Here is a 13,830-nt window from a genome sequence, read left to right as displayed (position 1 = left end):
TATATTCTGTTTAAACTTAAATTGTAATCTTTATATAAATTAAATTGTAATCTTTGCTTTTATTCTTTGTTTTTATATTAACCGAGAATATTTTAACACGTCAGGAACCCTTAAACATACATACACACACACTGTATATATATATATATAATATGCTACACTACACACACACAACTACACACGCACACGAAGGGTCTCGATACGAAACGTCACCCATTCCTTCTCTCCAGAGATGCTGCCTGTCCCGCTGAGTTACTCCAGCTTTTTGTGTCTGTCTTCGGTTTAAACCAGCATCTGCAGTTCCTTCCTACACACACATATAGTTTTTTAATGTCATGCATATTTGCTAACAGATCGCTTTCCTTTACAACTTGATCAATGTAATTTAATATACTCTGCTGCCTGGGAGTTTGTTGTAAATGCAGCCTCTTGCAAATTTTTAAATTCTACAATTCCAAAGATTTTATAACTTTTATATTTTACTTTCCGTTTAAAATCTTGGGGAACTTTATGATGTAAACAACATGTGACCGGAAGGGTGTCAATGTTGTGGGTCACGGTCGTGTCAGTATCAGTTTGCAGTGAAAGGATCATTTCCAGGGGAGCTTTCATAATGTGTTGGAAGGAACTACAGATGCTGGTTAAACCTGATGTGCATGTGAATGTGCTTTATGATGCTCGTTTATTCTCCGTAAATACAATAACCCAGTTGTAGATTTCCGAATAATCTCAAGACGGAAAAGATTGAAGTATGTTATATTTGAATATTTGTTTAAATGCTGAGCAAAACACAATGTGCTGGGGTAACTCAGTGGGTCAGGCAGCCCCTGGGGAGAGAATGGATAGACTTTAGACTGGAGAAGGGTACCGACGTAAAATGTGGTGTGTGGATTCCTTCCACAGCTGCTGCCTGACCCATTGAGTTCCTCCTGCACTTTTGTTTTGCTCAAGATTCCAGCATCTGCAGTTCCTTGTATCTCCATTTGTACATGCTTGGGCTTGCTCTAGCGGCTAACATATTCGGGTGCCATGGTAAATGTGACGAGAAAATAAAATATTTTCATTTTTTATGACCAGAAGCTTGTCAGTAAAATATTTCAAGTATCTATTTGTAGAGCAAAAACATTCCAAGGGATTTCAGTGGAGTGTGGTCAAATGAAAATGCAGAGCCTTAAAAGGAAATGTTTGTGTCAATGGCCAAAATTTTGGTCAAATTAGGTTGTGAGACTCGCTGAATATGCCCAGCTAATCCACTTAATTTAGTTTAAAGCTTAAAGGATATGTGTATGGCAGGTTTTGTACATGGAAATTAGTGGGTGCCTGGAATGCTCTGCTGGAGGTAGTGATGGTGGAAGCAGAGATGATAGTGGGATTTATGGGGCATGTGTGTAGGAACATGGATATGTAGGGAATGGAAGGATATGAACCATATCAAGGCGGAGGAGATTAGTTTAACGTGGCATCATGTTCGGCACAGACACTGATGCGTTTTATATTCATGCATGTATGAACAAACCATGAATGTACTTATTGATATGTGGAAGGCATATATAGCTCAAATGTAATCATGTATTGTCTTTCCGCTGACTGGTTAGCATGCAATAAACACTTTTCAGTGTACCTTGGTGCACATGACAATAAACTAAACTCAAACTCCTCAATCCCTGTACAAATCCTTTTTATTTAAACTGCTGTGCACGAATGGACCACTGAATTTTGCCCACATGACAAAACTGAATTACAGGTATCATGCAACGCACAGACTATTGCGTCCCACATATATTAGAGATTCATACAACTGCTATCAATTGAGCTGCTTGCATTTTTTCAGAAGATAAAGGGAGAGACTTGGCAGACCAAAGTTGCATAGACTATTGGCAAGACTTTGCTGGCATCCATTTCAAGAATATCGACAGGACAAGCAATCTGTATCAGACATTGCTATTACATTATCTCGCCAACAACTGAATTACTGATGTTCTTCTGCAAAAGTGGTGCGCTGCTCTCAAATGATTTACATGGATATCTCTTGGAAAGCAGTTAACTTCCAATTTGACAGTCATTGTAGGGATGATTGATTTATTATTTGAGATGGTTCTAGAACAATTAATGATAATTCACGCACATTTTAACTGGAGTAATTATCATTGCAGCAATTAAAATATTGACTAAAATGATTTTAACTTGAGTAAAATATTGCTTAGAATATAGTTGGAGGTGACCCTATAGTGTATAAAACCACAAGGGCCATTGATATAGTGAATGCGCACAATATTTATCACTGGGAAGAAGAATCAAATCTAGAGGGCATAGGTTTAAGATGAGAGGGTAAAAATTTAATAGGAACTTGAGGGAAAATTCGGTGGTCGGTATATGGAATGAGCTGCCGGAGAATGTGGTTGAGGCAGGTATAATAACAACATTTAAAAGACATGAAAGATTTAGAGGGATATGGGCTTTATACGGGCAAAGGGGATTATCTTAGATGGGCATCTTGGTCAGCATGGAGAAAATGGGCCAAAGGGTCTATTTCAGTTCTATATCACTATGGTTCTACATTCAATGAACGACACAAGATCAATGTAAGACTCTCACACCAGGTTGCTGATGGGATTTTATCAAGTTGAACTGTTTGTTGGTAGAAAAGGCTTTGTTGCTTTATTTTGATCAACTGGCATAAAGATCTTAAAACATCATTCACAAAAAGGCATTCTTGACAAATTGACAAAAAAAATTTAAAGTAAAGATATTGTTCATTCCTTTACAATTATAAAATCTGCCTTCTGTGTATTAATTTTATAAAGTGAAATTAACGGTAATTCAGCAAATGGAGTATAGTTTGTGATTAGACAGTTTAATGTTGACCAACTGGCTTTGTGTCATTCATGGTATTCAAATTGATCCATTAATTCCAAAAATAAAACATTGCAAAACAATGATTTTGTCTTAAATGACGTTTTTCTTTATTCATTCACAGGATGTGAACAATGTTGGTAAAGTTGATATTTACTGTCTACACATATTTACATATTTACAATCTTGGCAAAGTTGATATTTACTGTTTGAACTGAGAAAGCTGTTAAGAGACAACCACCTTGACAAATCTTGAATGATAACAGGCCAGACCCGGCAAGGACAGCAGATGTCCTTCCTTGAAGGACATTAAGTCAATCAGATCTTTGTTTGACAGTCCTTTACTTTCATGTCTGCCATTTCTGAGGCAAACATGCTTTTCCCCTGTGCATGAAGCAAAGAGACCTTAATCAAACCCATACTACAATAAAACATCCAAACCAATGGATTTAACCAAACATGTTCATAGAGGGAGTGCAGAGAAGGTTCACCAGACTGATTCCTGGGATGTCAGGACTGTCTTATGAAGAAAGACTGGATAGACTTGGTTTATACTCTCTAGAATTTAGGAGATTGAGAGGGGATCTTATAGAAACTTACAAAATTCTTAAGGGGTTGGACAGGCTAGATGCAGGAAGATTGCTCCCGATGTTGGGGAAGTCCAGGACAAGGGGTCACAGCTTAAGGATAAGGGGGAAACCCTTTAAAACCGAGATGAGAAGAACTTTTTTCACACAGAGAGTGGTGAATCTCTGGAACTCCCTGCCACAGAGGGTAGTCGAGGCCAGTTCATTGGCTATATTTAAGAGGGAGTTAGATGTGGCCCTTGTGGCTAAGGGGATCAGAGGGTATGGAGAGAAGGCAGGTACGGGATACTGAGTTGGATGATCAGCCATGATCATATTGAATGGCGGTGCAGGTTCGAAGGGCCGAATGGCCTACTCCTGCACCTAATTTCTATGTTTCTATCCGGTTAAAGATAGGAACACGATCTGTTGTATCTTACTTATTCATGTTGAGGTATCTGAAAGAAATCTTTAAAGCAACTTTAGATTCCTAACTGCGTAGAAAGGACCTGCAGATGCTGGTTTACACCAAAGATAGACATAAAATGCTTGAGTAACTCAGCAAGACAAGCAGCATCTCTGGAGAGAAGGAATGGGTGACACTTTGGGTCGAGACCATCACTCTGAAGGAGGGTATCGACCCAAAACGTCAGCCATTCCTTCTTTCCAGAGATGCTGCCTGTCCCGCTGAGTTACTCCAGCATTTTGTGTTTAACTGCTTGTAATCTATTTTAAGAACATTGGTTTGGATTTATTTGTAAAGCATTTTATATTGATGCCTGTTTTATTTTGATCTTAAACAATAGAACAAAAGTGAGAGTTAAAAATGTATAATTTATATTGATATATTTACTTAAAGACGTTCATTTTGACTTTTAAGAGATTTAATTAGTTCTATTCTGTAGCAAATGTAGACTGGGATGAATAATATTGAATGATTGTGATTACCTGTTTAAAGTGATTGATTCTTCATCTGAAATTAACTTTGCAAAATGTATGATTCTACATTTTGTAAATATTTAATGAACTCTTTTTTTTAACAGATTAAGACATTATCCACAGTGCAGTGTGACTTTACTGCTGCATTGTGGATTGTAGATTAAAACTAGTCTTTTGAATCATAGTTACTTAATAACTATGACCTTTGAATCTGCCAGACATTCAAGCACTCCACCAACAGTTGACAAACTATCAAATATATTGGAATAATTTAATGTATTCAGCCCGGCGCCTTGAGAATAGGTCTTTGTATTCCCCTCCTGCAGCATTTTTCTAATAATGAACCCGTTAGCAAACGTCTCATCAAAGTATTAGTCATCTGGCTGGAGGCTGTGCAGTTATGACCATCCATCCTTCACGGATTTCACGGAGTTTTTGCCTCTGGTCATGGAGTGAACTGAGAAATGTCAACTTCTTGGCTCCTTTACTGCTTTTTATCACTTCTTGGCCTAGTGCTAAGACAAAGAATACCATGCAGTTGAAATAGTTAAACTCAAGGGTAGCGCTAAATTGTAACTATTTCCAGTTCCGTTAATGCCAGAAGGCAAATGTAACGTTTGACTTTCTGTCAGAAATTTAATTAGCACGAGAAATGAGAACTTGGCATAAAATTCATAGCAATTATGTCAACAGAGGGTGCAAGGCATGTTTTCAAGTCATTAATTAGGGTCGTTTTTAAGTCGTCAATCTAATTTGTCTTTTGGAGATTCATTGTACAGACGTACTGGCCAATGCTGACCTAGACCAACGGAGGCACGGTGGCGCAGCGGTAGAGTTGCTGTCTCAGCGCCAGGGACCCGGGTTTGATTCTAAATACGGGTGCTGTCTGTACGGAGTTTGTACGTTCTCCCCGTGAACTGCGTGGGTTTTCTCCGGGTGCTCCAGTTTCCTCCCACATTCCACAAACGTACATGTTTGTAGTTTAATTGGTTTTGGAAAAAATTGTGAATTGACCCTTGTGTGTGTATGATTGTGTTAGTGTTCGGGGATCGCTGGTCGGCGCGGACTCGGCGGACCAAAGGACCTGTTTCCGCTATGCATCTCTAAATTAAACAAAACTAAACTAAGATGCCTATCTACACTAATTTGCCCACATCTGTTGCATGCTTGTAGAGCAAACTATATCACCTTATCTTCCGCTTAATACGCTTACACCCAATAGTATGAACATTTAATTTTTCAATTTCAAGTCATCCTTCCCCTATCTCCACTCTCTTTACCCAGCACCCCTCACCCAAGGGCACACATTTCTCCCACAACCCCTGTCCCACTGTCCATTTTCCCACCATATAGTCATCTCCAATTCACGAGTCCCATATTTCATTTAATCCACTCTTTTCCTCCACCCATATTCCTTCCTCCGGTTTTATATGTCACTCCTCCTTTTTCCTTATCTGATATCCTATTGTCTTCTTTTCACCTCTAGCCTTTGTCTCTTTATTCACCCATCTGACAATCATATCCCCCCCCTCACCTGTATCCACCTTTCACTTGCCAGGGTTTGCTCCACCCACACCTCTCTTTTCCAGCTTTCTCTCCCCTACTCCCCCAGTCTGAAGAAGTGCCCCGACTCAAAACATCTGTCCTTTCTCTCCACAGATGCTGCCTGTCCCACAGAGTTCCACCAGCAGTTTCTGTTTTTTTGCTTGAGATTCCAGCATCTGCTGTTTTTGCATGTTCAGCTTTTACTAATACAATTTACCCTTGAATCATGCGTATCACGTTCACAGTGTACAACCCATTAAATGTTAAATTGCCCAAATTGGAGTTAGCATTGGATTCACCTGATATAACTTCCATCTTTCAAAGCTGGTCAAGATCTGCTGACTTGACTGTTTGGATAATGTCTAGGATCACTATTCAAAAGTTCATGTCATAGGAGCAGAATTAGGCCATTCGGCCAATCAAGTCTACTCCGCCATTCGATCATGGCTGATCTATCTTTCCCTCTCAACCCTATTCTCCTGCCTTCTCCCCATAACCCCTGACACCCGTACTATTCAAGAACCTAATCAAGACGATCGCTGGTCAGGGAATTACAATCGAGGAGCAGGTAAAAGTAGATAAGGCCTAATAAATGCATGCACTACAATTTTGAAATGCAATGGATTTTGCTCAGATGGCATTTTGACGGAATTAAACTATTATGAAGTAGAAGGATATTCAGCTGTCTGGTCTATGCCATCTCCCATCTGAGTCATCCCATATCTCTTATTATTTCCCTAAATCCCCCCATTTAATCCATTTCCTCTCACATCCTCAAAAACTCGTCATTGATGCATTTGTCAGTCATCCACAGCAAAGCGGTAATTTACTGGCACATCTTTGCAATGTGGGAGACAGCTGGAGCACCAATAGAAAGAGACAGCAGTCAAGATCAGAATCACATACACACACACACACACACACACACATATAATGAGGCAGGAGTTGTACACCATGCTGTCCTTGTGACATCATCGGTTGTCATTAGAGTAACATTGTGGGGTAGTCATCATGTAGTCAACATCTGGAGGTCACCGGCAAATGAGGGACAAATAGAGAGGAAAGAGAGCAGAATGTGGCATTAATTACATTGTTAATGATTTCCGCTTTGCAGTTCCCCACTCCCTCACATCAACACAGATAAGTGAAGACTTCTATTCTCAGGAGTCATTTAATCTTTTTTTTAAATCCAGCCTTCGGATTGAGGACAGTGGTGTAGCTGGTAGAGCTGCTGCCTCACAGCGCCAGAGACCCATGTTCGATCCTGATCTCAGGTGCGTTCTGTGTCAAGTTTGTACGTTCTCCCTGTGGCCGCGTGGGCTTCCTCTGGGTGCTCCTGTTTCCTCCCACATCCAGAAGATGTGCGTGTTTGTAAGTTAATTGGCCTCTGTAAATTGTCCCTCGTTTATATGGTTGACTGATTGAAAGTTACAGCCTGGAAATAGGCTCTTCAGCCCACAAGTCCATGTCGACGATAGATCACCCATTCACATTTGCTTCATGTTATCCCACTTTCGAATCCAATCCCCACATATTAGGGGCAATTTACAGAGGTCAATTAACCCACAAACCCACATGTTCTTGGGATGTGAGAGGAAACCTAGAGCACCCGGAGGAAACCCATGCAGGTCACAGGGAAAACATGTAAACTCCATACAGACAGCACCCGAGGTCGGGATCGAACCCGGGTCTCTGGTGCAGGGCCTCTGTCAGCTGCACCACTGTGCCGCCCTGATTGTGGAAAGATGTGCAGAGAGTGGATGCGAAAGTGGGATAACATTAATGTAGTGTGAACGAGGTGATCAATGGTCGGCATGGACACAGTCGGCTGAAAGATCCGCTTCCAAGATCTTTCAAATCAAATCAGATTCAAAAATCAAATATTTGCAGTGAAAGTTCATCACCAGTTTAAATAAGTTTCCAATGAACATTACAAACACATCAGCAATAAAGGACTTTATTTATGTTGCGGAGTAAGTCCTCAAAATAGATAATATTCTGATCAACAAATCACCACAGGACTGATATCAAAGTGGTCAACTCAAAGATCTAATTTAGTAGAACAGCAGAGAAATACAATCATGAAATTAGGTGCTTGACAGGTAAGCCAATACAAGGGAATAACCAGATAATATAAATTCAATTCCAGACACCAGTTAAATAGTTTTGCTTTTAATTCCATTTAAATTCTGAACTTCTGCCTCAACTGATAAAACTAAGGAATCGGTTCTATGTAGAGTTGACTTCTGGGGACTTCTTGAAGGATTAGTTAATGGAACAAGGAACTGATAAAGGTAGACACAAAATGCTGGAGTAACTCAGCGGGACGGACAGCATCTCTGGGGAGAAGGAATGGGTGATGTTTCGGGTCGAGGAAGAAGGGTCTCGACCCGAAATGTCACCCATTCCTTCTCCCCAGAGATGCTGTCCGTCCCGCCGAGTAACTCCAGCTTTTTGTGTCTATCTTTGGGACTGTATATATGTTGGTTTGTTATCGTCAAGGGCATCACAGGCTCTATGGATCTTCTCTGAAACCTATACAGCAGAGCCATAGAGTGTGGGAACAGGCCCTTTGGCCCAACTTTCCCAGGCCAACCAACATGTCCCATCTACACTAGTCCCACCTGCCTGCGTTTGGTCCATATCCCTCTAAACATGTCCTATCCACTAAATGTTTCTTAAACGTCGTGATAGTTGGGAGCAAGGAAGAGGTTGGAGACTCGCCCCGTTTCTGAGGCGGTCGTGATCCCTTTCCATCCCCAAACTGGGACCAGCCAGGGTATCTTGAAATGCAAAGCATGCACATGACAGTGCTGCCGCCTACGTGCACACAGATCCCCACAATGATGCTGGCATTATCAGTCTGGCCCATGGCATTCTCCTCCTCCCTCGGGGCTCAGGCCACAAAGTTTGTTGCATTCATTCTGCAAGGGGGTGCAGCCAGCTTCGGTGCGCAAGAGCCGACCGCCCGGCGGTGGGAGTCGGGTGCTGCAGCAGCTTAGTGTTTGCAATCGATGTAGTCCGGGGGATTGGTATGTGTGGCCTCTGTGTGTGTAGATACCAAGGTGACAGCCAGGGAAGGGCATCGCTGCTGTGCTTGGCAAGGGCTGATCCTCACTATCTCTCTGTCTGCCCCCTATCCTCCAGGGTGAAGTTTGGCAGCGGGCGGCAGCCACTGTAAGCGAGCCTCGCACCGGGGCAACAAACCCCCCCCCCCCCCCCACAACACAACACCACCTACCCCACCCACCCCCACCCCGTCTCGGAGCGTCCGAGCTGCAGCCACGGACCATGTCAGAGCACCGGCTGATGGGGAGGAACTCAACGAGCGCTGGCAAACGACAGCGGCTTTTACAGCCTCCCGGCTCGCATTGCAAATGAAGTTTACTCCAGATCTATTTGGGCAATGCGGAAGTGTTTGTTCACCGCTTGCTACACACTTAAAGGCTGGCAACCACTCGCCTTCTTCTCTCCCCCTCCCTCTCCCTCCCCCCCTCCCTCTCCTCCTCTCCCTCCTCCACCACTCCCTCTTCCTTACTCCCTCCCGTTCTCATCCTTTCCCTCTCTCTTCTTCTCCTCTCCCTCCCCTCTCCCTCCCCTCTACAACCACCCCCCCCCCCTCCCTCACCTCTCTCTCTTCCTTCCCTCCCTCCCACTCTCTCTCCCTCTTCCCCTCCCTCTTGGGTTCCCTACTAGCAAATCGATGGTAGGTGTAATTGATCTGACAGTGAGCCAGCTGCTCCCGTTAGTCTGCTTCAGTTGAACCTTATAAAATATTGTTTCTATCCTTTCAGCTATCAATTGCAATCTCACCAACCTGCTTACATTTTCGCGGTGGTGGAATCGAATATGTGTATGAATATATTTGCCTACGTCTACAAATACGTTACATACCTAATATATACAATGCATGGCATTTATTTATATTAATATAAAATGTGCATTCGATATTTGCCTTGTTGTTTTTTAAGTGCAGCTAATCTTTTTTTGCAAGGATACCTAAGGTTCTGGTTATGTTTGGGAAATGGGTTTGTGGATTGAATTAGAGAGGTGAGATTGTGCAGTCGCTTGTAGTTTGCATCCCGCCCTGTTGCTACCCGGGAGAGGATGGAGGTTGCAACAATGGAGGCTTTTTTTTTACAAAAACGAAGCAGGTGTAAAGATGACTTCACAGTGGAAGTGAGACCTCGTGGGCAAAAGTCAATTCAAATGCCTGTGCGGTGGCAGTGGATGTGCAACAGAGCCCAAGGTGTCTAGTACATAATAGGTATTTACTAACTTTATGAGTCTCTTGTTAAAAAGATAATGGGAAGTGAATTCCAGAGGTTGAGTTCCCTAACCTGATTGCTGTGTAATAATTTTTATAAATTCATTAGTTATGGGAGCAGAATTAGGCCATTCGGCCCATCAAGTCTTCGCTGCCATTCAATCATGGCTGATCTATCTTCCTCTACCCTCTCAACCCCATTCTCCTGCCTTCTCCCCATAACCCCAGACACTCGTACTGATCAAGACTCTATCAATCTCCGTCTGAAAAATATCCATTGACTTGGCCTCCACAGCCGTCTGTGGCAATGAATTGCACAGATCAGCCTGGGTTTATTCTCCTGGGTGGTGTCTTGGGGAAGGGATGTTGCTATGGTGAATGCTGGACTAATGTGTTTGGGGAGAACGGCCTCATGAATGCTGTCTGATGATCCTTTGAGAAAATCCACACGCATTTTGTGGCAAATCGGCAGACATTGAACCTGGCATGTCAGTCAAGTAGACACTAAATGCTGGAGTAACTCAGCGGGTCAGGCAGCATCTCTGGCGAGAAGGAATGGGGGACGTTTCGGGTCGAGACCCTTCTTCAGACTGAGAGTCAGGGGAGAGGGAAACGAGATTTGGGAGGGTACAAAGAACATGTGAGGTGTGGAAAAAAACAGATCAAAGTTGATGATGATCAAGAAAATAACCTAGTCTTTTATTATTAATGCTCGGATTAGGAAATGACTCTTGCTGAGCTCCTGAAGAAAAAATAGTATGCATTCAAAAAAGCCACAGATGAGCTTAAAAAATATGCATGATGTGGTTTACTGTAAATTCTGCAACTTCCCTTGTGATATTGATTCTTAACCTTTTAAGTGGTTGTAGTCTGTCAATCAAGGCTAAATCTGAAGGTGGGATTGATTGATTTAGCAGAGTTTATATGCAATGATGTCAGATGCAATGTTAAAACAACCTGTACTTTCCAAAAGTGAACATTATTAACATGTTGACCCAGTTAAAATATAGGTAGCTGATAATTGCATATGGAGTTAGATATTGCCCTTAACATAAGTTGGTATATTCAGTTAGATAGTTTGATAGTACTTTGGCTTTGGGCCTGGTTTTCATAGTTGAATGATTATCCTGGTGTTATAGCGCAAGTAGTTTGTGTTTTAATTGTAATTTGTAATGTGTTTAGAGTCATAGAGCATGGAAAGAGGCCCTTCGGCCCAACTTGCCAACACTGGCCAACAAGTCCCATGTACACTAGTCCCACCCGCCTGCGTTTGGCCCGTATCCCTCTAAACCTATCCTATCCATGTTCCTGTCTAAATGTTTCGAAAGCGTTGCCTTCAGAGGATTTCCTTCAGAAGGTTTTTTTTCTGCCACGAGACAGCTAGGAATTCATCACCATGACTGATGTTTTAATTCTAATGAATTACTCTTAGCAAATGTGTGAAGAATTTGAATGATTTAAGATATAGTCTAATGTGTAGCCGTTGGGATGGTGGAGAATTTCGAATTGAAATTCCATGCTTCAAGGTCTTGAAGGGTTAAATTATAAGGACTATGTTAAAAATTCAGCTCTCAAGACCGAAGGGTGAATTCTTTGAAACCAAAGGTTCGGATAGGGTTGTTGCAGATAAGCAATTTATTCTGGTTGGAGAATTTAGAACAAAGGGGCTGATTATTGGAGCATCTCGGCTGAGAGGTTATCGTGCCACACAGCACGAAAACACGCGTCAGGAGGTGAAATCAGGAAATACTTATTTACACAGCGGTCATAATCTGGAATTCTGTCCCAAATATGCTGTGGATACTGGGTCCATTGAAGTCTGTGAGGCTGAAAATGATAGGGTTTGTAATATCAACAGTGTCAGGGATTAAACAGCCAAGGTGGATCCATGCGTAGGAAGGAACTGCAGATGCTGGTTTAAACCACAAAATGTTGGAGTAACTCAGCGGGACAGGCATCCATGATCTGATTACAGAGCTTGATGGGTGATCTTGCCTTCTTATGTTCCGCCGTCTGTTTCTTTAGCATTTGTTTTTAGACTCTGATTTACTCTGGAAAAATAAATAATGATCGTCTGAACTGGGGACTATTCCCAAATGTTGTAAAGGGAGATGAATCTGTTTGTCTCTCAGTTCACTCTCAGAACACAGATTTATGCTTGAAAACTGCTGAATAGGGAGCAGGCAATTCAGCTGCAGCTGTTTGAAACAACATCGTAAAAAGACCAGCTTCTACATTTTGAAATTGCAATAATATATGTGGCAGCTGAACTAGTCCAAAATATTGAGAAAATACAAAATGCCGGAGGAATTCAGCGTGTCAGGCAGAATCTTTGGAAGGAATGGACAGACAACATTTTGGATCCGAAGAAAGATCGTGACCTGAAACGTAACCCATCCGTTCCCTCTACTGATGCTGCCTGACTCGCTGAGTTCCTCCAGCACTTTGTGTTTTGCTCAAGATTCCAGCATCTGCAGTTCTTTGTATCTTAAGTGCGAGGTACCAATTGCATTTGGTGATCTGTTGAATACTATCATTAATAATTTATTTAAACATTGGGAAGTTAATCTTAAAACTTCACAATGCCTTTGTTTAGTTTTGGGTGCAGAGGTAATACAAAAGACACTGAAAAGGGCAGTACATTGGAGGCTCAGTGTGTACAGATTGCAATTTATTTTAGCTGGAAGCATTCACAGTTGAAGTACTGCACTGGGTCATCTTTCACAGATTAAAAATAGGATCAAAAATACTGCCGTCTGCAAATTATGTCTAGATATCTTCACGCTAATTCTGGCATTGGAGAAAAGCTGATATAAGGAAGATAAAACATAGAACACTACAATACAGGAACGGGCCCTTCAGCCTGCAATGTTTGTCCAAAACATAATGCTAATTTAAAATAGTCTTCTCTGCCTGCACATCATCCATATCCTTCTATTCCCTTCATATCCGTGTGCCTATCCAAACGCCTCTTAAATGCCACTATCAGATCTGCTTCCACCACCATCCCTGGCTGCCTGTTTCAAGCATACACTGCTCTGTGTAAAAACTTCACATCATTTTTAAACTTCCCCCTCTCACCTTAAAGCTATGCCCTCTTGTATTTGATATTTCCACCCTGGGGAAAAGGTTTTGACTTTCCACCCGTTCTGTGCCTCTCATAATTTTGTGAACTTCTATCAACCTCCAACGCTCCGGAGAAAACAATCCAAGTTTGTCCAACCTCTCCTGATATTCCAGAGAGCATCTTGGCAAACCTCTTCTGCACCCTCTTCAAAATCTCCACATCCTTCCTGTAATGGGGTGACCAGAACTGTACACAATGTGGCACAAGGACCATGAGCCAGAATTCTTCATCAGAAACAAGAATCGTGGTTGCGATGTTATTCCTTTCACCTAACCATTCTCCAAATTAATCTGTAGGAAGGAACTGCAGATGTTGGTTTAATCCGAAGATAGACACAAAATGCTGCAGTAACTCTGCGGGACAGACAGCATCTCTGGAGTGAAGGAATGAGTGACGTTTTGGGTCGAGTCTGAAGAAGGGTCTCGACCGGAAACGCCACCTATTCCTTCTTTCCAGAGATGCTGCCTGTCCCGCTGAGTTACTCCAGCATTTTGTGTCTATCTTCGTTGCAAATTAGCCTTACTTATTTGTAC

Source organism: Amblyraja radiata, chromosome 16 (assembly GCF_010909765.2).
Source record: "Amblyraja radiata isolate CabotCenter1 chromosome 16, sAmbRad1.1.pri, whole genome shotgun sequence".
Lineage (NCBI taxonomy): Eukaryota > Metazoa > Chordata > Chondrichthyes > Rajiformes > Rajidae > Amblyraja > Amblyraja radiata.
This window is presented reverse-complemented; position numbering follows the sequence as displayed.